Genomic DNA, 26,887 nt, shown 5'->3' with positions numbered 1-26,887 from the left:
GTGAGTTTCACTGTTTGATCAAAGCAAATTCTGAAAGACACCCATAAAAGACACATATGCAAAGTACAGATAGTCAGGACAGTCAAACATGCAGAAAATTAGCTTTTATGAGCCTGCCATTATTGTGTTTAAATAGAGACATATTTTAAAGAAAATGTACTAACTACCACAGCACAGCCTTGTGCATGTTGCAGAACTAAATTAAAAAAAAAAAAAAAAGTATTTTCCAACCTTGACCTGTCAAGGCTGCACTCACGTTGTATCATGCTCTGTTATTTAAAATGCACGTTGAAGTTAACAAGTCCTGAAGAGCAAAACATGAAGGATTACCAAGACTTAAAATTAGCCTAGTACCTGAATGGATTTTAGGGTGGCAAAGATGACGGGTTACAGCAGGAAGTGTCACATTACTGGGGTTTCAAGCCCTGACATTCTCATCCATAAATTGTGCTCTCTGGCAAGTATAACCTTATAAAATTTCCTGAAAGCAGTTTTGGTTTTAAAGCCTGGAAATCACTGTTGGAAATTTCATAGAGGCATAGATCAGGAAAAAAAAGCCAATGCGCTAGCTGCTAATATTCTTTCCACTTCTTTTGTTTACGTTTTCCTCTTATGTTATATTCATATGTCTATAAATAATGACTGAAAATGATGATTGATTGATTTTATTTCTATAGAATCAGTCATAATGCATCACTATCTCAAGGTAAGTTACTTCACAACCTCAGGTTAAAGCCTAAAAAATACTGTATTACTGGAACTTTCACTGTTGTTTTTTTCGGTTTCATCTTACAATATGGATTCTACATTGGAGACATCAAAACACTATGATTTTAAGAAATAGTTGCAAGAATATGACTCTGTGGAAAAGTCGAACCAGTAGCATCAATGCTGGAGCAGGATTTCATCAGAATACGTTCTCATGAATAACTCTCCCAGTCCATGTTTCTATCCTGTATCTCATCCTTCCACTCTGTCCTTTTTACCCTCTCCACAGATATTTTCAAATTATGCTGGTTGTTCATTTTTGAAGCTTATAAAATCCGTATTTTATAGAGGAATCAATGTTCAAACAGTGATATTGAACATAACAGAGATAATAAATAGCCTAGGGATGAGCAGTGTTAATAAACAATAAACCAAGGTGACAACTTTGCAGTGAATTCTGGGATTGTTTTATTGGTGGTCGGGGTATTTTTAATTACACTTCCCATCTCACTTATCTCCATCTACTCATCTACAGTGTTTTATCTGACGAGAAATACAAGAATATGCATGTGATGTGAAAAAGCCACCTTGGTAAAATGTCAAGAATTACCATTAATCTAGTCTGTGTGGGGAAAAAAAGAATCCATTATTCCTAGTCCTTGGAGATTTATCTAAGAAAAACAAAACAACAGCAGCATAAGAGCGTGGGTTTTGAAATCAGTGTGTGCAGAGCTGGCCAATTAGAACACTTCATCAACAATGCAAATCTTTTAACTATCAAACTTTCCACCTGCACTTTAAGATGCAATTAAGTTTATAGATGAAACAGGCCATTTCTTCAGCAAAGAGGCAAACAAATCCTTATTTGACTTGGGTTTAATTCTTTACATAATATGCCATGAGCCTTTTTTTTCCCCCTTTTTCTTTCTTTTTTTTTAAGTTTTTTTTTTTTTACATAATCTTCACAACAAACAGCGAGTACATGCCATCCAAACTGATGTACTCACTTCAAAGACAAACACCTAAAAGCAATTGCAAATCTCACCCTGAAAGTGTGAGCTAAGGTCAAAAAGATCATTCTCAGACATCTGCGCAGTGAACATCAGATAAGAAAGCCTTCAAGGAAAGTCTCAAAAAAGCATTTTAACAGTAAAACATGAATTTAACTTTTCATTAGACATTACAGGGCAAGAGCAGATGACGTATATCCACAGAATATCCACCCTATTTCGGTCCTAAACTGTGTTGCAGTTTCATCAGCGGTTTTACAAATTGTGAAGTTTTTATAATCATGTTGCAGCCGTATGGCATAGGGTTGCACCAATCCAATGTTAGGATCGGATATCGACTCTGGTATCAACATTTTAGCTGGATCAGGATTGGTAAAAGTAACTGCTCCGTAAGACCAATCCTTGGGGGGGATATGTATGGGGGGCGATGCAGTTCATGCTGTACCTCACAAGTACTTACAGATCATATGACCGTAGAAAGTGAAACTTAATTCCTCTCCAGGTAAGGCTTGTAGCTTCTTAAATCATCAATGATAATGGATTGGTATCAGGCATCGGTATTGGCATCAGAACTGAAAAAGTCGGATCGGTGTATCCCTAGTACGGCATCACCTGCATGGGACGTACGCTGTGTACTCTACACTGCTGCTTTATGTCGACTACTCATAGGCTACATTCAGACTGCAGGCAAATGCGACCCAAATCAGATTTTTTTGCCCATATGTGACCTGTATCCGATCTGTTAAAGACATTTTGAACATCACAAATCCAATTTTTAAGATCTGACCCAGACCATTTTCATATGTGGTCCTAAATCCAATATGTATCTGATATATTACAAAGTGACTTCAGTCTGAATGGCCAGGTTGCATTTATTTGACCTTTACGTCATTGAAATGTGACAAATGTCACAATTCTGCATCCCAGGAGTGTCACTTCCGTAGACACAGTGTATGCCTGCATGGTCACGTATTACATCAGGACCTCTTTTGTGCATGCGGGTCGCTTCAGGGTCGCATTCAGTTCATATTCAAAACTGATAGAAATCGCATTTAATGTGTAAAATGAATGAGCACACCAAAAAAAATCTGATTTCACCAAAAAATCCAAATTGTGCATTAAGTCAGTGTTTTTCCCACATTGTCACTATTACTACCACTGCTACAATACGGCATAAGAACATCAAGCAAAACAATATATTCTTATTTTAATTCATACAAATAAACAAAGAGAAAGTCTTTAGATTACAAAGTACAATCTAGAGCTGAAACGATGAATCGACCCAAATCAGTTAGTTAAATTATTCGATCACTATTTTCCTGAACTGAAGCTTAATTTCCTTAATGTCGCTGCAGTTAAACATTGATTCCACTGTTTCACACGGATGCTTACGATGCACACGATACCAGGATCAACACAAACAACGTGAAATGTAGCTCAGAACACACAAGGACAAAAAGGCAAAAAATGTATAAAGTGTGGCAACACTTTGAAATGGAAAAAAAAAATAATACAGTACAATGAATCAACTGTGGTACGGAGCTCATTTATCACAAGAACTTCAGTGCTGCAGTATTTGCAGCGTACCAGCCTGCATTACTCCTGAGAGAAGACCCTATGTTAATGCTAATATGTTAGCCAAATGTAGTGGTTGATGGTTATGTCATTAACTTTAGCTCAAGAAAAAAAAACTAAATGTTACTGCAGTACTTTCATTCACGTTTTGCTCTAACTGTTGCTTAAAGGAGTGATGGAACATGCACTGCTTCTCATTCATGAACTCTCATTTCTCTGTAAATAGTGTTGATATTTATTCAACTTTTATACTTTTTTTGGTTATTGTTTCAGCTGGTTCTGGAACAAAAGACAAGTTGTTTGAAATTTTCAGATGTTTTTTCACATTTTTACTGCTTATTTTCACCTAATCAAATAGTTGTTTAATCGTATCGAAGAAACTAATCAATAGATTAATCGATTAAAAAACTAATCCATAGCTGCAGATCTAGTAAAATCTGTTTCCTTTGTTTTTATGTTATGTCACTGCTAAGTAATTATCATTTAGTGTCTGGATGCATGCACACAGTTCAGCTGACAACACACTCTGTTCAGTCAGTCCAGATAACTACTAGGGCAGTATAGAGAACTCCATTTACTACCACTGAACTAGAACTGAATGACGTGCAGATGCTGCCGTGCAGATGTCGCATCATCATGCAGGTACAATAACAGATGAAAGTCTACCATTGCAATATTTGTATGCTGCATCATTAATTGAAGGAACTATGGACGTCAAAAAGAGGAATACTGGTAAAATATGATTTCCGCTGCTAAGTCAGTACATCTCTGAAACCTAATGTATCATCAAAGGTCTTCCACACAGGTCCGTCGTGAGGGGAGATGGACTGAGTTGTGTTATGTTTTCATCTTAGCTATTACCAAACTTCTTAACTCATTAGAAAAGCAAAATGTAAAGTTCATACTGCGGATGACATTAAAGATGGGTATTTGTAGAGTCAACTTTAATCCACTTACACCAGGCTGGGAACTCGAGCACCATGACTGATTTACAAATTAATATAATTGGATTTCTGGGATTACAACTTATTTCAAAATTATTTTAATGACAGCCACACATAGCAGATCTAAAAATACTTACAACAGTAACATAAGTAATAACAAGTTCATTCTTAGCGAGAAAAAAAAAAAAAAAAATGATGCAACTTCCTGCAGAACTACCCCAAATATGCTCAACAGGGAATTTCAGCAAATGTGTCATACTGAGAGCATTAAACTTAGCAAAGTAAGCCCAAAATAGTCAAAGAGCTCTAGACTGAAGTCAGTAAATTGGCCGGTAAATTATTCATGCAAATGGGCTGTTTTGTTGTATTTCCCCTCTTGTGCAATAATATGATAGTGTAGACCAAATTAACTCTTCTTTATAGAACACAAGGGAAAAGGATGGCTGTCTGGAGGAAGAGACTAAGTATAAAATCAAAAAAGCACACATCCATATTAAAGGAGTGAATGAGGGAACAAGATAGATATTTTTGGCTATTCAGTCTCATTTAGATTGCATCACTGCTGATCTAGCTCCCAGCCAAATATGCAGACCAGAATCTCAGATTATCTGTCTCCATCGTTCCCTTTCATCCTCTTCCTCTCTGGCACCTCTTTTTTTTTTCATAAAAACATAGACACATGACAGAGCAGGGCAAGCAAGACCCCTTCTATCTCATTTTCCAAGTCCTTTGAAGATCTCTAACAAATCAGAACTCCACCACTAGATCAGGCTGAGGTGTTATGTCATTTTGGCCCATGCACTAATATACAAGTAGGTGTGTTGTTTTGGTTCAGAGAGTACATGATAATATGGAAACTGTGTGAAAAACACATGAAAACTAGAGCTTAAATAACTAATGGACTCGAATCGATTAAAAAAAAAATTCTTCAATTACAACTCTCTTGAATTGAAGCTTTGTTTCCTTAATTTTGCTGCCGCTAAACATTGGTTCCGCTGTTGTGTTTCACAAGAACGCTTATTGTGACGCACATGACGCCAGAATCAACATCATTACTTACTCCTCCATTTTTGATTTCACACAAACATTACAAATATTTGGATTTATTTGTAGTTGTATTTTAGTTCCATTTTGAGTTAGTAAGTTGGATACAAAAGACTGCAGTGCACATATGGTTTGTAGGAGTGTGCCAAAAAAAATCGATTCATATAAAAATCACGATTCTCATTTACTAGGATTCAGAATCGATTTAAAATGTCCCAAAATCAATTTTAAAAAATAAAACAAATCTGCAGGCAGTCTGCCTCCATTTTGTTTGAGAGACGTTCGAACATCATCACGCAACCAGTTCTGGAATATATGCATGAGTGGTAAGCATCAAAACAAAGGAAACTAATGGAGGAGGTAGGGTTAGCAGTTAGCGATTAGTGATTAGCGGCTAGCGTGATTAGCAGCTAGCGCGATTAGCAGTAAGGGTTAGTGCAATAAGTGGCTAGCGCATTGACACGCCATCAAATGGTGTCAAATAATGCGCGAAAGGATGAAAATGCATACATATAGCACGCCAAATGCAATAAACTGGCATCACATACAATGTGATTTCATGAGCTCAGTCTGTAAGCAGGCATCACCCAGAACTTAAGGACACGGTGCCGAGTCAGCCACCAGCGGCAAACCAATGCGTACTGCTGTGCCTCACCAAACTCCCTGCCAAGCATGGATAAATGTTTAAGACTTAATAAATGTGAAAAAGACATTTTAATGTCTGCATTTGTCATTCTGTCTGGCAAAGCAGACCGGAGTAGGTCATGAGAATCCTCTGCACACCTATAGATTTAAGTAGAAATCATTATGAATCGAATTATTTTGAATCAAAAATCGTTTTGAATCGAAAATCGTTTTTTAATTGAATCGTAGCCTCAAAAATCGGAATCGAATCGAATCATGAGATAGTAAGAGATTCCCATCCCTAATGGTTTGTAATTGTCATTTGACTTCTTTGTTGTTTATATACAGATATTTCAATATACTTTTATACTGTTCTTATTATTGTTGTTATTTCTGTGTACGAGGGCTGTTCAATAAGTTCATGGCCTCACCCAGAAATACTGGTTGTTATAATACAGGATGTTACATTCTTTCGTGATGGGATAATGATGCTTGAACATCGATGGACCAAGTGCATTGCTGTAAATGGAGATTATGTTGAAAAATAAAATATAAATTATCAGTCTGTGTTGTTCTGTTCTGGGTGAGGCCATGAACTTATTGAACGGCCCTCGTAGGTATTTTTATATATCCCTTTACTTTTATACTTCTAGTGGTTGTTGTCTCAGCTGCTTCTGGAATAAAGGAAAAGTTCTTTATCATTTTCAGACATGTCCGTTTCAGATTTTTACAATCTTTTCACCTATTGAAATAATTATTTAATCGAATTGATGAACATAATCCATTACAAAAAAATCACCGATGGCTGCAGCTCTGATGAAAACCTTACCAAACATTACATCCAATACTAGAATCTATCAAGATGCTGCCCTTGAACTCAACATTTTCAGCTTTTTTCATCATCTACCGAAGGCTGTTCTGATAAAACAAGCAGACAAAGACTGTAGTCTAACTTCGCATACTGAATAAGCATCATGGTGTAGTATTAGTCTTGGGCAGTACACCAGATGAACCAGTTTACAGGGGTTAATTTTTCACAGGATATGAATTTTTTATACACCGTCATAGGAGAAGAACAGCTGGAAAACCTCAGGGGCAGAAAATGATGCTCTTCTTCCACAGCAACATCCAGAGAGTTTAGAGAAGAGATCCCTTAACTATGTGAAGCCAATTTAATAACAGCCGGCAACGGCATCTCCAAAAATTTGGGACGGAGACTGCCTCAGGTTGGATCCACTTATGAGACTCTGCCTCTTTAAGGTGTTTTTTTATACCCAATCATGTTACTGACCTGTTGCCAGTTGATCTAATTAGCTGCAAAATATTCCTCCAGTTGTTTACTTTTAGTACCCCTTCATTTTCCAGCCTTTTGATGTGCTTTCGCATCCATTTTTTGACATTTCCCTGAAATTTTTACATCATTTTATGTTTTCTATATTGGATTGTGAATAAAATGTTTATGAAATTTGCAAATGTTTTTTTTTTTTTTCCTTTTTACGGTCAACCTAATGTCCAAATACATCAAGGTGCAGTATACCACACTATTTTAGGTGGGTATTTTGAGAATTATCTTAATATATTTAGTTGCTAGCCTTGGGCTTTACATCTAAACAGTGCAAAGGCTTTTTGAAATTTAATGACTTATTTAACTGACAATCATCACGTCCATCAGTTCAAGCGCAGTGATCATTTCCATCTGCAAGAGTTCCCAGTAAACATCTTTTTGAGTGCTATTAAAAAATAAAGTGATAATATGATACATTTACGGCACTGTCATGAACAGGTCAGAGTACTCACAATCCACCTACAGCTTCACATTATTTATGATTCCCTGTATTGATAATTCCAATGTATCAGGTCTGAAAGGGGAAAAAAGCAAGAGGGTCTTTTCAGAAAATAAGCCTCATACTTGCATGTCCTTCATCTACTCTCCATATTTCTGTCTCTCAATAGCTTTTGACAGCTATAATGCAGAAAAACTCGACTGGCCAATTAGAGGCTGCCGGTTAACAAAACCATCATGCTGCATTCAGGTAAAAAAATGGCTAAAAAATTAATGTTGGACTTAATAAATGTTTGTTAATTCAGAGGTCCTACAACAGATTATTCAAATGAACGACCTTCAGGGGGCATCCCACACAAATACTGTGACCTAAATACTTTGAATCTTAAGAAATATAGTGTGACAAATTTATGGTCCTACAGCCAAGTACTAGAAATACATTTAATATTTCCCTTAAAATTTAGCTTGGCACTAAGCTAAATTCAAAGTGACAATCTATCCGCCCACAACTACACAGTATGATGAAACTCAATTAAACACAAAATTAGACAAAACAATGATTCAATGAGCACAAAACAACAAATGTCAAAACACGCCTGAATACCAAGTACAGGGCTGCACAATATATTGTTTTTGATTGTGATGTGGGCATGCAAAACAGTCACGAATTCAATTGAATTAACTGAAGCACTTGAAACTCTTAAGAAGAAAAGCAGCATACTATTTTCCAATTAATCTACAAAATAACTCTAATGTATTTACTTCTTGTATTCTTGGATAAACAATGACCCACCAATCACAATCATTCTGAATCAGTTTTAAGGAATGATCAGAGACAGCCATGAACCACAGCCTGCAAACAAGCAAGGAACAGGAGAAAAAAAACACTGAAAAGGAGGACTGGTTTGTAAAAAGAATAGTAGTTTACTGGAATTGTTTCGGCGACTTGAAAGGGTGATGTTGGGCAAAATGAGGTACTTTACCGACGTTGCCTTGCTCCTCCAAAAACACCACTGAATAGTAGTCACAGCCCTGCTTTTGTGAGCATTTGTCCTTAAGATGATACTTATGTGGTGTTTTAGATACAACACAATCACCCGACTATCAAAGAATGATGAATTTATTCTACATAGTTACAGTGCTGCATTTTTTTCCACACTGCAGAAAAAAAAATATTGCAAAGTCAGCCCTAAAGAGGAATCGCATTTTCTTGCAGAAGTGTTAAATATATGTAAGCAGTTGCTCACCAATTCATTTTGTTCAGCTTCAGACGGTGAGTTGAGACTCAGACTGTTTGTGACTGTTGAGAAAGCTTAGTAGCACCTTGGGTTTGTGCGCATGAAAGTGATGTTGCCCAGAAGGGTTGTATTTCTAAGGCAGTCTGTTGTGATGTGATGCATTTGCTCTGGTAGAAAAGCAGAGAGGCAGCAGATAACCGGCATCTGTGCATGGCTGCTGTTCAGAACCCCGGAGCAAGCCATATGCTGACATAGCAAGGTGTCAGAAGACAGAGCCTGAAGACAGATGAAAGTGTGTTTCACAAGATCCGGGGCTGACCCTAAAGCACTGGCAGAAGTAATGAGAAGACGGAAGCTAACAGGGGGCACTCTGCATAATGACACAGCTGTCATACTAATCATACCGCTGTGTTAAAATAAAGTATTACTTACTATCACCACCTTCCTCACGTCTTTGGTCTGTGTGTAGCGTATGTTAATACCTCGGTGCATTCCGAACGGAGAGAGAAAATATGTAGCGGATGAGATGCAATAAGCAGAGAAAGCAAATGAAAGATAAAAACAGACAGGTGGATGTACTTCACAGTTCATAGTAAATGTAATCATATTAGAATATTTCTAGTTAAATTCTGCCAGCGACAAAATGTCCCATTAAATTTCTCGTCATTTTCTCCATACTTTGGTTTTGACAAGATGGTTTTTTGCCAGCTGTCCAATTCATTTCCTCATCTCACCCCGCAAACTTAAATTAAGAATCGCTTCCTGCGACATGGCAAACATCCGATGAGTAGCATGCCAAGAAGAAGGGGTTCCAGCCTGTCTTTGAACATCACTGCCTCTCACAGGGTTCAAAGCCTCTTAGAAACATTGTCATCCGAACTCAAACAAGGGACAGCAAAAAGTACAAAGAGTGGAGGACTTTACATCTCCAAATCCAGTGAGCTTCTTTGCCTTCTTCGTCAGTACTTAGCTTTCAAAAATAGAGCCAAAGATGTGCTAGACCCATTTCTTCAGTGTGTTCAAGATTCACACAGTACTGTATAATATCTGAATATGGCTGGCTTGGATTATTTTCGGATAAAACTAAAAATGTCCCGGTGGAAGATACCAAAATGGATTTCTGTGTTTCTGTGATAAACTCAAGTCATTAGTCTTTTCCTAAAAAGTGAGATGCGAAGTTCAACAAGCTGTCATCGTGCTCCAAAAATGACTCCTTTCCATCTTTAACAGCTGCAGCCAAAATTAACCAAGTTTTGGGGCGACTTTTCTGTGGTTTCAATGAAAACTCTGAGGAGCAGCACAGCATCCTTTCTCAACACAGAAAAGTGTCTTTTGAGGTCCAAGCTTCCTCCTTTTCCACTAGCTTAATGGATTATGACAGTGATGCAGCATGAAGTCTTAATCCCCTTGCCGCCGTCGTCTCCCCTCCCTTTATGTTAAGCCCCTTGACTAGAGTGTGTGTATGTGTGTCAGGTAACTACCAATACTCGGCGCCAAACTTTGGGATTGGATGTCATGCAAAAACAAAGGGAGTTAAAGCATCACTCGCTGACAGCCAGCTCTACACTTCAGGTCCCCATTGGGCCAAACACAAATGAAATCAATTAGGCAACTGTTTACTTCTACCAATGTGCCAGTATGGTGGTGGGTGCAGAAACAGGCCTTTACCTTTTAAATTCATTCAGTGCTGGTCTTGAGCCAGCTGTGGACTGTACCTCACACAAACCACAGACACGTCAACCAGAGCTAAGACATTAGAGCTGGACTTCTAAGACCAAACATTAAAAGTGCTGAAAACCTAGTGTGAGTACTCACCGTGAACGAATCCATCGTAAGACTATCAAAAGCCAACAGGGGATTCACAAGCCCGTAAAAGCGGAAACCATAACCAGGGAATAGTTTGATAGCTCTCTTTGACGGGCAAACTGGGCTGTGCAGCAGAGAGGCTCTTCCTTACATCACATGGACGCTGTAAAGTCATGTCAATGACCAAAACCTCCAAACGTTGGGAATCCCATCCAAGAGATGGAATTAGGGCGGAGAGATCAGGGGGTAAATCCACTTTGTTTTTCACCCTCTAAGGGCTAAAGCCTTTTTCGCAGAGGACTAGTTTAACCTGTGGACCTTTGGTGATTTGGAAATGACCCCCCTCACATCTGTGGTATATTGGCACAGGAGAAGCAGTTTTTTTTAACTCTAATTTGCTGAAGTTTTTCCTCGGTTTTGATGTTAAAGGGAGGTTCACCACTTACAGAGAACCGTTGAAAGGCAGAAAAATGTTCCTTACTGTAGCTGTCTTGCTTGACATCCATCCAACTTCTGAGATGTCACTCTTCTGAAAGGTGTAAGTTTGTTCGTTCACTGAACATCCATGTCATACTGTAATATTCACCTCCTGGATTTCCTCCTAAAACACTTTTCAAACTTTATCATCACCGGCACAGCCTCCATCATCCTCGGCCAGGAAATAAGCAGAATAAATGTGCAGAGGAAACAAAAATGTTGGATATACTACCAAATTACAGAGATGTCAATTCCCATAGGACTAATACTATAAAAAAAGTACCTGTTTTCTGAAATAGGGTAGTTCATTTCCGCAATCATTACAAATTATGAGAGGTCCACAGGTCAAACTAGTCCTGTGCAAATAGAGCGTAAGACTTTATGAGTTTACCAGGCGTGTTATCAATATACTACATTTTGTTAGCATGAGCATAGGATGTATTTTAAAATCTAAAATCATTATACACCTGCAACAATTATTTGATTATGGATTAGTTAAAAATATTAAATTCATTGACAGCTGCTGTGATAACCCTCAAAATTGTCTAATTCCATTTTGTTGGACTGAAGAAAGTAAACCAACCTGTGCAAGTAAACTAAATATCTTCAGCTTGTAACAGATTTGCTAAGGGTTTCAACAGTCTGTATCATTAAATAAATAAATAAAAGCATAGTCAAAGTAAATGCAACAAGTCCATGTAGACTTGCATTATGGGTTGTTCGCCATAATGTCACTCATCTAGGTGGTGCATTTATGTCAATTTATAGTCATTTTTTAGTATCTGTCTGTGCTAAAATGTTCAGTTAGTCTGTAGAGTTAACATGTTGTGCTGCTGCCGAAGGGTTAGTTACAAAATGACAAATTCAGACAGCGAAGGATTACAGTAACTCTGAGAGCTGCTGGTTCAGCTTCTAAACTCCAATGTAGTCTGATCTGTTATTGCAAAAGTGATGATGCAGAACACAGTATTAAAAACATTTTTGGTGTGATTCTTTAGAGTCTGTCAGCAATAAAAGTGTTCAGTTAATCTACGATGTCACATGTTCTTCTGTTGTGGAGTACTCACTACAGCAAGTCAGACACTTGCTGGCTACAGAGGTCCAAAATGTGCAGTAATTCTGAACTTTACAGAAGCAACAAACCAGTTCATCAATTCATAGAGATCTTAAATGAGATGTGCAAAACTACTTTCAGCTCGAGTTCATCATGTAACAATGTTGGCACAAATTAGATCATGGTGAGGCACTGTAAGTGTACACATAAAACTACAATATATCCAGTAGACTTATATTGCACAATTGAGGTAAAACAGTAAACTTCATCAAACAGTTTTGTAACAAAGTCATGTGATGGTCTTGTTAGTGTAACCACTTCTAAAATGAAGCAATCTGCTAAAACTACCTACAGTCTACTCTCGTTAAACCGCCCGCCGTTATACCGCCATTTTCGCTCACCGCCGACCAAAACCATTGCACAAAAATCCCCAATGCATTATTCCATTAGCTACCGCCATTTCCGCCTATCGCCATCCGCCAACCCAGTTCCATGCACAAACAACACTTATACCATTGATTTCCCGACCGTTATACCGCCAGCGTGATTGCCATCGAGTACACATAAATTTTAACAATGCACTGAAACAAACGCGCCAGACGCTGATCGCGACAAGCTACGAGTAGGTCTACGGAACGGCCACGGTTCATTTATCGCAGAACACTCAGTAGGTCAAGATGTCGGGAAGAGGACGTGGGATTAAGCCAAAGCCTCAAGATGATGGGGTGTCATTTCCCGACACGGTATAATAATGCTTAAAATGTTTCCCCACTTTAAATGATCCCTTACAACATAACAGAATCAAGATTTATTTAGAAATGCAATTAGAACGGGTTAACGGAGGCAGCATAGACATCATATAGTAAAGACATGCACATTATGGACACAACCCGTTGTAACGCCATTTTCGCTATACTGCCAATTTGGCCGTGAACGGAAGTTGGCGGTATAACAAGAGTAGACTGTATCATTCAATAAACAGGAGCTCTGAAAGTCAGACTCAGCAGGTAAGTGAGCTGTCAAAAAAGACCTGTTAAACAAATGGAGCAATAACTTCACAAGATCCCTTATTAGAGGGTCCAAATAAAAAGAATGAGGCCAGTGTTACACCTCAAAAAACATTATGGACTTGATATTTTTTGTGTGATGTTCGACATAAGTCTATGGGAGTAGGGCCATTTTGGAGCATCCAGTGGTGTCAGCAATATTACACCTTAGACCTTGGTCATAGGGATGTAATGATATGAAAATTTCATATCACAGTTATTGTGACCAAAATTATCATGATTAATATTATTATTATCGCGGTATTGTTGAAATTGTGCTCAAAATGTTCAAAAAGTTCTAATACGCACACTGAAATAATTTAACCAAGTTGTATTTAAAAAAAAAAAAATTAAAAAAAAACAACAAAAAAACTAAATTAAACTAACTAAAACTTTCTGTTGACAAAAACATTCAAATATTAACCCTTAGGGGTCTGAATCTATTTTGGCCGTTTTCCAGTCCTTTTGATTTTGCCTTTTTATACTATATAAACAAATGTTTACTATACCCATGTTTGGTATCTTTTTTTTTTTTTTTTTTTACAGCACAACTTCATCTATATCATCTGTCTATTATTTTTTCACTTTAACCTACTATATCAACACAAAAGGCCAGAACACAAAAAAAAGTATTAAATCCAATTTGAAAAATGTATAAAATGTATTGCATAAATAACACAAAGATGCTTAACGAACCTTTTCAAAGACTTTAAAAGTGAACATTGGTTCCAAATATTAGGTATATAAAATTAAAATTGAAATAAATTAAAACTATACTCAAATATTTGACATAAAAGCAGATCTTTACATAGGGTTTTTTCCCCTAAAAGTGCGGTAATCAAACACGGTTATCATGATAATTAGAATTTAAACGGTAATACTAACCGTCTGCAGTTTTACTGTGGTTTATCGTTATACCGGTAATCATTACATCCCTACTTGATTGCACAGGAAGGTTATTTCATGTGCAGTAGCAATTGCAGTAGTAGTACCTAAAGATGCTCATTTTAGCTTCAGTCAACAAGCAAAACACCTAGCATTAGCAATTAGCACATGAGAAGCAATGAGCTGCCATTGAAGGCACTCTGTAACCAACTCCAGATCTTCATCAGTACTGTGGTCAGAGGTACAGGCAGGAAAATTAACCTACAGTATATGTATCTGTTTTTCCTGGTGCGGCAGTTACCTGTACTCCAGTTACCTACAGGAACGGGAAAACTCACACCTACCCATTTATCAAACAGTTAGTTTGGTTTGTTTTAACCTTTCTTGAATACTGTAACGTTAAAGGGTACCTGTAGTCAATTCTCAATGCTAGCTATTTCAAAAGACCACGTATAATACTAGCAGCTCCATCAGGTAACTTACATTACAACCAGTTGTCAAGTACACGCAAATACTAAGTCAGTGCTAGGTCATTCCATATAATTTCATCAAGTGGTCCCCACCTGACCCTCTCAGATCTCACAACCTGCTTCTATTTTAGCCATAAATGGCTAAAATATGGGGGCGAAAACATCCATATTTAATTTGAACATTTAACATAGAAGGATTTATAGAAGCAAGTTGTGCTTGGTGTCAAAATTTAGGGCAATTCCTGTACTTTCACATGGTGTCTTTTACTTTTAAATTTTGACACCAAGCACAACTTGCTTCTATAAATCCTTCTGTTAAATGTTCAAATTAAATATGGACGTTTTCGGCAAAAATATGGGATTTATAGAAGCAAGTTGTGCTTGGTGTCAAAATTTAGGGCAATTCCTGTACTTTCACATGGTGTCTATTATTTTGTGATACTAACTATCCCACATGCTGATATTGACCTTTGAATCCAAAGGTCGGACAGATATTTTTTATTTTAAGCTGTTCATATATCATACATAACAAAACATAGGACCTTCATTTTACACAGATCCATTCCCCAAGTAGCCACGATATAGCACATAAAATTTCTAATGAATATGATGATTAGTTTTTGTGTAATGAGTGGCCAAATGTGGCATTTTATAAGTTTGTGATGGATAAAATCTCAACTTTGTCATTCTCTGTAACATGCAATTATAAATTTTAAGTAAATATTTTCACATTTTTTAAGACTATAGGTTCCTGTGAAATGATTCTGAAAATTTCAGACCTTTAGCTCTTGTTGTTCAGAAATTGTAGAAGCCTGAAAATAGCCAAAAATTTCAAGTCTTAATTTTGGTCGCAATTTTAGGATATCCCCTACCTACTTCAAATGGTCATAACTTTGGAACTATTTACAATTAAGCCTTTAAATTTTAGATTTTTCCATCATATATAATGTTCTATAAGTATGTAAAAATTTAGAAAAACCTGAGAGGGTCAGGTGGGAAACTTTCTTAAAATCTGTTGATTTCATATCGAATGACCCTGCTCCATCAGTCAGTCATGGACAGTGACATGTTTCCACCTTCACGAGCTGTTCCAGCACCAGTAGTGACAAAACCTCATTGTATTCTCCGACTACCTGGGCTGTGATGGACTGGTCAATGGCCCCATGCTGCAGACACCAGTCTAAGATGACACATTATCGGCCAGTGCTGGGTCACGTCTCTAGAATAATGGCAGAGTGCAAAGCTTACAGCTGAAAAAACAACACAAACTTTCCACTCAATCTTGCTCACTGACTGCTGCTTGTTTACTCGCACTTGATCGCCTGGAATCAATGATGGTACGTCACTTTTGGCCGACAATGGCTGCTCCCCATAGGTTCTGCCCCCGCCAATAATTCATATAATAAAGAGGTCCAGTGTGGTGCATTTATGGGGATAAGTGATACATAAGTGATACGCAAAGCACAATTAATGTCGTAAGTATGACCAGTACTGATACACTTTAAAAGACATTTTTCACCTTTAAATTCTCCTCATTGCTTGACCGCTTGGTCTATAACACTAAGTTAATTTAAACACTTGTATTACACATTGTATGATAATGAGGGCTGTCCTTCCATGTTAGTTTTTCCTGGAAAGCCAAGTCCAATAAACACACACAAGTTGAACAAAGCACTGACAAATAAACAAAGCAATACTTCTGTGTATATTGTGACGATGATATGGAATGAACAAACCAGAAGAGAAAGCCGCGACTAAATAAACACATGACAGAAAGAGATGTCTAAAATAGATTTAGTCTGTGAATGTCTCTGTGTGTTTGTGTAGGAGAGATGAAACACAAACAGATAAATGATGACAGTACTGTGGTGCTTGACAAAAGAAAAGCGAGCTTTGATAACATCTCTATACATCCTGAAAATTCGCATTGGGTATTTTTCACCTCATTAGGCGCTCCTAAGATGAAACAATTACACGTTACATGACACGAGGCTCGAAACATATACAATCAGCACACTGCATATCAGATCCTATAGTCTGGGCAATACACACTGACCTGGTCAACACTAGCCGAGACTCTATATATTCCCTTATGAAGGAAGTTACACATTTCAGGTACAACAAGTGAGTTTACTGACCATTTGTGGTGAGTATTCCAACCTTCTGCTTTATTACTTGTTATTTTTCATTGTCTGTAGTGAACTCTGGCAAGATTGTGAGTCAACAAAAAAAAATGTTTTATGAGTCCAAATTGATGGGGATGGGGCATGTAATCCCTAAATGATGTCTCACACCCTCCTCAAGGAGAATATGGGTAAAAAGTACAATCCTTATGAACTTCCAATGCCCAGAGTTGTTTTTCGTCTTCTGGTATAGGTCTGTTAAACCACATAGACCAGGGGTGTCAAACTCATTTTAGTTCAGGGGCCACATTCACCCCATTATGATCTCAAGTGGGCCAGACCAGTACAAGAATAACAGTGAAAAAAGAAAAATGACATTATTATGTTTACATCTACAATGTTTCCTTAAAAATCTGAATAATATGAATAACTTGAAATGTCTTAAGAAAAACAAGTGCAATTTTGACAATATTCCGCCTCAGTTTATCAGTTTATCATGTACACATGTGCATTACAACTTACATTACAATTACAAATACATAAAATATTTAACAACAAGCAGAATACTGGTAAAATTGCATTTACTTCTCTTAAGACATTTCAGGTTGTTCATATTTGTTCAGGTTATTCACATTTTTTGTAAAAGGATAGTTTGTAAATATAAACATTCTCATGTAATTTGACTTTTTTTTTTTTACACTAAAACAAAGATGAACTCTGCAGCATTATTTATAGGTTATTATGATAGTATTTACTGACCCAATTGAGATCTGATTGGTGTGTATGTGGAACCTGAATTTAAATGATTTTAACATCTTTGATTATTAATATCTTCAGTGTAATTTTTGCATTTCACAAATTCATCCCAGGGGCCAGACTGGACCCTCTAGCGAGCCGGATTTGGCCCCCGGGCCACATGTTTGACACCTGTGACATAGACTGAAGCATGTATGAACTAGCACTTTCTTGTACTTAATTCTTGATTGTTGGTGATGTTTTAAAGTAGTATTTTGTTGTGAAATGTCTGTCTTTGAGGACGCAATAAGCTAAAATTCCTCTCGGCATATGTATCTGATACACAGTATTCAATTTTGTCACAGCAATGTGAGACACACAGAGGTATTACGAGTCAAAGCAGCTCATAAGAAGATTGTTTTCAAACTCAATAGGTTTCCATCCCACTGTTTTCATTTGCATTTCTTCACTGAAAAAAACAAAAACAAATGGAATTGCATGGGCGACACGGTGGTGCAGTGGTTAGCACTCGTGCCTCACACCAAGAAGGTCCTGGGTTCGATTCCAACACCGGTTGACGGGGGGTGGGACCTTTCTGTGTGGAGTTTGCATGTTCTCCCCGTGTCTGCGTGGGTTCTCTCCGGGTACTCCGGCTTCCTCCCACCATCCAAAGACATGCACTGATAGGTTCATTGGTTAATCTAAATTGCCCATAGGTGTGAATGTGAGAGTGATTGTTTGTCTCCATATGTTCAGCCCTGCGATGAACTGGCGGCTTGTCCACGGTGTATCCTGCCTTCGCCCCTATGTAGCTGGGATAGGCTCCCAGTGACCCTAGTGAGGATAAAGCGGGTTCAGAAAATGAATGAATGAATGAAAGGAATTGCATGAAGTCGGAAAAAGACACTCAAAATATTGAATATTAGCAGGGATGCACCAATCCCATTTTTCAGTTCTAATATGATGATTTTTTCACAAGAATGTCCCGATAGACGTCCAAATTATAAAAGTGTACATACAAGGGCTTTAACAGAATACTGTGAAAAGCTCAACCCTCTCCATTTTAACTCATTTGAGCGAGAATCTATTCCTAAGTGGAAACTATCCAGTAATGTTTAACAGTGATTTCTAACCTTGCAAAGCATAACGTGACAAATAAATAGATGTAGAAAAAGGCACTGAATTATTTATTTTTCAAACTATTCACTCTATACCTTGCTAAAAAAAACTGTTGTTGCACATTTCCTTAAAATTCTGCTAAAATTTACACTACATTTGGATAAAGATCAGCCTAATATTATAGTCTTGACTTTTCAGGGAAGTGGGTCAAAAATCAACCTGCGCAAAATCAGTTTTTACATGTCCCAATAGAAGTTGTGGGTAGTTGATGGTTGCTTTCATTTACCAGTTGTTATCAAATAAGAGGTTTTAATAACAACTTCTAGTTCCGCCAATTTCTTTTTCAGGATGAGTAAAATAATGCATGGAGGCAAGAATGTAATGGGGGTAAAGACATAAGCTTGCACAACCTCACTGTGAAATGACGACATGGGTCAATAATGTCTGTGAATGGGCGTAAAAGGGCTCATGTATACAGGGTGTCCCATAAGTCTCCATACAGGGTGGGGAAGCAAAATTTACAATATTTTGAGGCAGGGATTGAAAGACAGTGTATGACCAATTAGTTTATTGAAAGTCATGAGAATTTATTTGCCACAAGAAAATTGACATAATAGAAAATGTTTTTATTCTATGTGTCCTCCTTCTTTCTCATTAACTGCCTTCACACACTTCCTGAAACTTGTGCAAGTGTTCCTCAAATATTCGGGTGACAACTTCTCCCATTCTTCCTTAATAGTATCTTCCAGACTTTCTCGTAATAGTTTTGCTCATAGTCATTCTCTTCTTTACATTATAAACAGTCTTTATGGACACTCCAACTATTTTTGAAATCTCCTTTGGTGTGACGAGTGCATTCAGCAAATCACACACTCTTTGACGTTTGCTTTCCTGATTACTCATATGGGCAAAAGTTTCTGAAAAGGTATGGATAATAGTGTTAGGTATGATTATGACATCAATATATGTTTGGTTTCAAAACAATTGACGTAGTGCCTGCTGAGAAAAAACAACTAAATGTTCATTGTAAATTTTGCTTCCCAACCCTGTAGATAGGAAAAATAAACGTTTCTTGGCATAAACCATTTTTATTTATATAATATGCTCTATATGACTGCCATTTTGTCCGGAACACATTTCAATGCGTGTCCTCCACTGCTGAAGAAATATAAAGAAATACATGTTAGAACCATATATGTATGGAATGTATTATGTCTCCTATGTATGGAGACTTATCGGACACCCTGTATATACACCACTCAGCAGTCATTCGCATACAGCATTCACCTTAAATTTGAAGATGCTGTGTTTATTTTTGTTTTTCTCCTTCTCACTTCAGCCTCTTCCCCATCCTGACATTGTAAAACTGGAATTAAAATAGGTTTGTTGAGCCCGATAACTGCTTGTAAGTGATGTTTCCAACTGTCATCATTTCCGGAACAGTTTGGGGCCACATTTCGCATTCGCTTCAGTTTGCGTCTGTTCTTTACTTCGAGTATTAAAGCACCGTCGTCATAAACGAAGCTCAACTTTTAGTACCTTTACTTCTTCAATGCCTCTCACGGCCACTTGAAATTCTTCTTTCATAAGTCTTTTAAGAAATATTGCTATTGCCTGCAGTATAAAACTGTTTACTATATCAGAGGCACACTGCCTTCATAAACAGTGATAAAGTAGCTCCTCAGTATTTTTAGCTACGGCCTGTTCTCTAGTAGTGGTAAAAGAGGCTTGGTCATGATGAATGAGCCTCCTATCTCCAGCAATGTCAGGGTGAGCCTGTTTGTCTGTCCTCCTGAGGCCCCCCTTTATTCTATCCAAACACACTGAATCATCCAAATTGGCAGGAGAAACAATCATGGTGTCTCGTTCATATCTGAAAATCCTCTCACTTCAAATACAATTGCAGAAAAGATGAACTACCATTGCTGGATATTGTGCTTATTCCCAGAAGTGTGTAGTGAGCACATTTTGCCACAGTATCATCTGTGTCGCAGCGCATTACCGTTATTGTGCAGGGTAGAGGATAAATCATTTTAACTGCGATATCCATCTACACAGGGAGGGAACAATTAAATAGTAAGGATTTAAGGAGGTATTTAAGGAGGTATATTAAGTTATGGACAATTTAGAAAAAGAGATGTAACAGTCATAACAGTTAAATCTCAATGTAAAGAAACTGCTGCCAAACAAACTGACAGACTCACAGACTGTAATTGGTCTTTGTAGTAGGGATATAACGATATGAAAATTTCATATCATGATTATTGTGACTAAAATTATCACGGTTATCATTATTATCGCGGTATTGTTGAAATTGTGCTCAAAATGTTCAAAAAGTACTTATACACACACTGAAATAATTTAACCAAGCTGTATTTTGAATAATTAATTAATTAATTAATTAATAATAATAATAATAATAATAATAATAATAATAATAATAATAATAATAATAATTGTTACAATGCACTTTCTGTTGGCAGAAACATTGAAATATTAACCCTTAGTGGTCTGAGCCTATTTTGGCCGTTTTTCAGTACTTTTGATTTTGACTTTATATACTATATACAGAAATGTTTACTATACCCATGTTTGGTATCTTTTTTTTCAGCACAACTTCATTTATATCAACTGCCTATTATTTTTTCACTTTAACCTACTATATCAACACAAAAGGCCAAAAAATACAAAAAAATATATAGAAAATCCAATTTGAAAAATGTATATAATTTATTGCATAAATTACACAAAGATGCTTAACAAACCTTTTCAAAGACTTTAAAAGTGAATATTGGTTCCAAATATTAGGTATATAAAATTAAAATTGTAATAAATTAAAACTATACTCAAATGTTTGACATAAAAGCAGATTTTTACATAGGCGTTTTCTCCGGAAAAACACGGTAATCAAACACTGTTATCATGATAATTAGAATTTAAACGGTAATACTAACCGTCGGCAATTTTACCGCGATTTATCGTTATACCGGTAATCGTTACATCCCTACTTTGTAGACAGCAGTACTACATCTGACCTATTATTTATGGCAAAAAAAAGAAAAACATGAATTGTTTTAGGTCATTCACAGTACTAAATAAATCTGTGTGAACTCATACGGGGATCACTATTGCAACAGCTGCAAAGTTCAATTTAAGAAGAAACAAGTGGTGCAAGGCACAACAAACCCCGCCCCTTGAACGTATTGTAGCTTATTTGGGCATCAATCCAGCTGATGGCATCATGTCTATGTGTGTGGTGATGTCATATCAACTGCCTCTATGTATGTGCCAAGTTTGAAGTAAATTGGAAAAAAAAAAAAAGTTTTTATAGACACTTGAAATTTTGCCCATTATAAATAAATGGGAGAAAAAAAAATATTTTAAAAATTCATAAAAAATTTCAACTTTCACCTACTTTTCCAAAATGTAATGAGATCTATTCTGTGTCACTGGCAATCTATAAACCCAATTTGGTATGAATTCAACCAATAATTTTGCTGCTATAGACATGTAAAATTTCGCCCATTATAAGTAAATGGGAGAAAAAAAAAAAGACTTTAAAAATTCACAAAAAATTTGAACTTTGACCCACTGTTCCCCAAATGTAACCATATCTATTCTGGGTCACTGGCAATCTATAAACCCAATTTGGTATGAATTCAATCAATAATTTTGCTGCTATAGACATGTAAAATTTCGCCCATTATAAGAAAATGGGAGAAAAAAAAAAGACTTTAAAAATTCTTTAAAAATTTGAACTTTGACCTACAGTTCCCCAAATGTAGTCATATCTATTCTGGGTCACTGGCAATCTATAAACCCAATTTGGTATGAATTCAACCAATAATTTTGCTGCTATAGACATGTAAAATTTCGCCCATTATAAGAAAATGGGAGAAAAAAAAAAAGACTTTAAAAATTCATAAAAAATTTGAACTTTGACCCACTGTTCCCCAAATGTAACCATATCTATTCTGGGTCACTGGCAATCTATAAACCCAATTTGGTATGAATTTAACCAATAATTTTGCTGCTATAGACATGTAAAATTTCGCCCATTATAAGAAAATGGGAGAAAAAAAAAGACTTTAAAAATTCTTTAAAAATTTGAACTTTGACCTACAGTTCCCCAAATGTAGCCATATCTATTCTGGGTCACTGGCAATCTATAAACCCAATTCGGTATGAATTCAACGAATAGTTTTGCTGCTGGAGTGTTAACAAACAAAGAAACCAAAAAACCGAACCAAAAACAATACCCCTTGCCTCCCCTTTAGGGGGGGCGGGGTAATAGAGTTGTCATGACAGAAACATGTCATTTTTAAATAGAATTTGTTATCCTGTCAGAAACATAATTTGTTATGAGGGCAGTCAAGCATAGCTATAGATAGTAAATAATAATGATCACTTGGTGTGAGAAATGGAGGCTCATCAGCCCTTTCGTCCTCCTAACATCAAGCAATTGTCAGCCTGTCACTGTGATGTCTGTTCATGAGCAAACACAGGGTGTGCCTCAACACAACACACACTGTGCAACACTTCATACAGACCAGTCACAGTATTTAAATACACTTTCTTTAAAAATCATTTCACTTGCACCTAAATTTGACTAATATACATTACTGTATTTGTTTCACATATAAAGTGTCAGCTTTTAACACACTAACAGGAATAGTGGTTTCTTAGAAGTTACAGTCTAATCTAATTGATGAAAATGAGGCTAAATGTAAGAAGTTACACAGGTAGACTAAAGGAGATAGATGTGAAAACCAGTACTGACTGAAGCTTCTGCCCTGAATGTGTGGATTTTAAAGTCCTAGTTGATTTTTACTTTGAATTTTCCACCAAAGACTCATGACCCTATGTGTCTTTTTATAACTTAAAAGACATATCGCCTGCCAAAAGCTCCACACTGAAGACGTTGGACAGAGGGGAAAATCTCAACACTCAAAAGTTCTTCTCTTTTGAGATTTTTGTAGGATTTTGATGAGATAATGATGTATTACTACAGAATATTAGGAAGGATATAATCCCCATGATTTAGTATCATCTTTTTTTGTATAATTGCCCTGAAAACTTCTACTGAACTTTTATTTACTTCATCATCAAATTATCCTTTCTTTCATGTTAATGGCACATCCGCTTTAAAGGATTTGTGTTTATCAGTCTAGTCAACACTATCGAGACATGTCACTGGTATTATTAAGTATTCAAAACCCAAGTCTGGTTCAACTTATTTGTCTAAAACACTGACAATGAAAATAAATACAAAGGAGGCTTTGACAACTAGCATAAAATAGTGGCAATTTTTATTAAAAGGCCTATTTATTGCTGTTGTAACAGGTAAAGGCCCATAGTTATAAACCATTTTAACAGAACAGACTCTAGGTCCCATTATGAGTAAATCTAACAATTTACATTTTAAAATATTCTCTTAGTGAGTCAGCCATTTCCTACAATGAGACATCTTATTTAGAAATGTTATAGCGACAGGATTGTCACCTGAAGTCTGTGCTCATTTCGTAATAGATGTGTATAAGCCTGCTTGACTTAATGGTGGGATGTTTGGAAAAAAATCTTGGGCATCTTGCCATGTAGACTGGAAATATAATACTGTGCAAACAACTGCATCAGAATTCAAAACCTTAAATCAAGAAAAATCAGCTTAATGAGTGTGGATGAAATAGTTCAGCAAATGTATCTTAAATCATTGTTTTTAAACATAAGATGCTTGAATATGGAAGGAAACACACACTATTAATCAGTTCAGGAGATATTAGTAGGAGGGAAACTGTAGTTTTTCAGACAAATAAGGACTCGCCATGGTATCACGCAAGTTGTTACAGCTGGAAGATCTGACCCAAAAATTCTATGTTGGCTTTTTGATGTAGAGTCACCAACCACGATCTGAATCACAATTTTTCTCAACTCTTATAAACTGGTTGGTAGATATAGCAAGTTTTTGTAGATTTCTGAAGGACTCACTGATCAAGTCATTCAACGAAGTTTGATTTAAGCCAGGGATTAAAGCAAAAATTTTTCATCTGACTGAAAATTTTCTTCTGGTCAAAATCATTGGCCACTATTAAGAATGATGCAATACAATCCTACTATAGCGTACAAGTTTATATAGTCAAATTTGGCAATACTGTAAAACACACTGAATGGGAGAGTGTACAGGTGTAGAAGATTAGTAACATGGATAGAAAAAATGTCATGAGTGGTATTGGTGGGGGGTCTGGGGGTCCTCCCCCAGAAAATTTTTAAAGCTTCAGGTCAATTTTGGTGCTCTCTGGTTAATTTTAAAGGGTATGAAAACCTTTGAAGCAAGTGAAAATAATAACTAGAAGAAAACCTTACTGCAAAAAATGAGTGAAAAACTTTTTATTTAACAATTTAGGAACTCCTAAAACATAACTCCAACTCCAACAGCACATGAATTTTGGGGAAAATGTACCAAGGGTGTTACTCATTCATTCAATTTTATCTTCGTACTGTTCCACACAGATAGAAATAAGATGCTAAACGGGTCAAAATAAAGCACTTATGCAGTCGGGCGCGTAACCGCGTAAGGCCGCGGCGCGCACAGCTGCATGCACGGGAAGGGCACATACACACAAACAAAAACACACACACTAGTCATATACCGGCAAGAGGAGATAAGCTATTAACCCAAACATGAAGGTCCATATAGATCAGTTCTGTCTTCTTCCCTTTTCGCTGTGGTTCTTTCATAATGAAAGCTACTTGTTAGCACTAAACTAAAGTTAGGGTCTGGAGGCTGAACTTTGGTAAAGCTGAACTTGTCCATGTGTTTCTGAGGCACATAATGAGCAGTGTTTCCTTCCAAAGATAAATAGTCATCAATCTCTCCTCCCGACATAAAAATAAAGAAGTCATCTTATTATCATGACTGTTAAACCTATCAGCCCCCTGTGCATGGCGTGCCTGTGTTAAACACCTGCAGACCGGAGCGCTGCAGATTCAAGACAGGATCGCGGTGCGGACTGGACTCCGCGAAACACGTGGGGAAGTTACTTCAATATGACTTTTTTCCCCCCTCAATTTTTCCATTTGACGGAAATCCGTCGTGGTGACGGAGAACTTTAATCCCTGATTTAAGCCCATAATCACAAATAACAGAAACACCTGAACAAGCTTTTGCAATGACAAAAACACTTATCCATAATTTCCAAACTGCCTATCCATCTCCGGCATCAGCGGTGATTTCTATCTGTTAGTAGTGGCATAATTTATCCTGTCAGAATTTACACTCCAACACTGAGTTTTGCGCCATTGATTCGTCAGCGTAAATCACACTTACTGCATGTCAGAGTTCAGAAGCCACGCCACTGGCAGTTTGTGGGATTCTTGGCTTTCTTAAGTTATTTCATTTCTCATTATTCCTCAAAAGCAGCAGCAGCAAAACAGTACTTTACGCAAAGTCTGCAGGTTTAAGTGGACAGAACAAACACGTTGGGCTTAAATTAACTTCCTAGCCGAGCAACATTAATACTATAAACAAACCCATGATGCAATGCTCTCTGCAGTAATCCCTCTAGTACTTGGGGCATTTAAAATTAATGCAAGTTGAATATGTTTTTAATACTGCTGTTATTTTTTTAAATATACTATCTGTATGATCCCTCTTAAAACCAGATTTTATGACATATGACCACTCACTAAGACTATAAGTTATAACCTCCAGTTTCGGCTCAGAGCAGTAAGAGCAACTCATCTGTAGTCACACCAAAAGCATTTCATATTAAAGTAGCATTGTTTTTCTGAGTTTTCTGGGTGGAAGTGACCTTGAAACAGTGCTACTTTGAGTGTCATAGACTCAACAGCATAGTGGATAGCTGAAGTGGTTAAAGAGTGGAAAGCTGAATGAGATTCCATTCCAGCACCGAAAGTACTTTGCCAAAAAATCATCCATTTCAAATGTCAATTGTGGAAGGGCCTCTGAGGTCAGATTGGGTTTGAGTTAAAATTTCAGACATGTGCAGGAATCAAAAATGAAAACCAAAGGCTCCTGACTAGACATGGATTGGATGAATACAAGGGGGAAGATGTGTTGTGTACCTCAGGATAATTTCAGTCTGTGAATAAATAAAGGAATAGAAGGCAAAATGCAATGTATATTACAAAGTATTTTCTATGTGCAAAATGTGACACAAAGAAATATCTTTCAACAAAAAGCAAGCCACCTACTATATGCAATATATTATGTTATATACAAAATGAAA

At 36.8% G+C, this 26,887-nt stretch overlaps 1 protein-coding gene across 1 annotated transcript in view; it reads right to left on the bottom strand.

Moving 5' to 3' along the window:
- Positions 1-26,887, bottom strand: part of ctnna2 (catenin (cadherin-associated protein), alpha 2) — a 602,172-nt gene that overhangs the window by 545,471 nt on the left and 29,814 nt on the right.

This window comes from Sphaeramia orbicularis, chromosome 1 (genome assembly GCF_902148855.1).
Source record: "Sphaeramia orbicularis chromosome 1, fSphaOr1.1, whole genome shotgun sequence".
Classification (NCBI taxonomy): domain Eukaryota; kingdom Metazoa; phylum Chordata; class Actinopteri; order Kurtiformes; family Apogonidae; genus Sphaeramia; species Sphaeramia orbicularis.
This window is presented reverse-complemented; position numbering and strand designations above follow the sequence as displayed.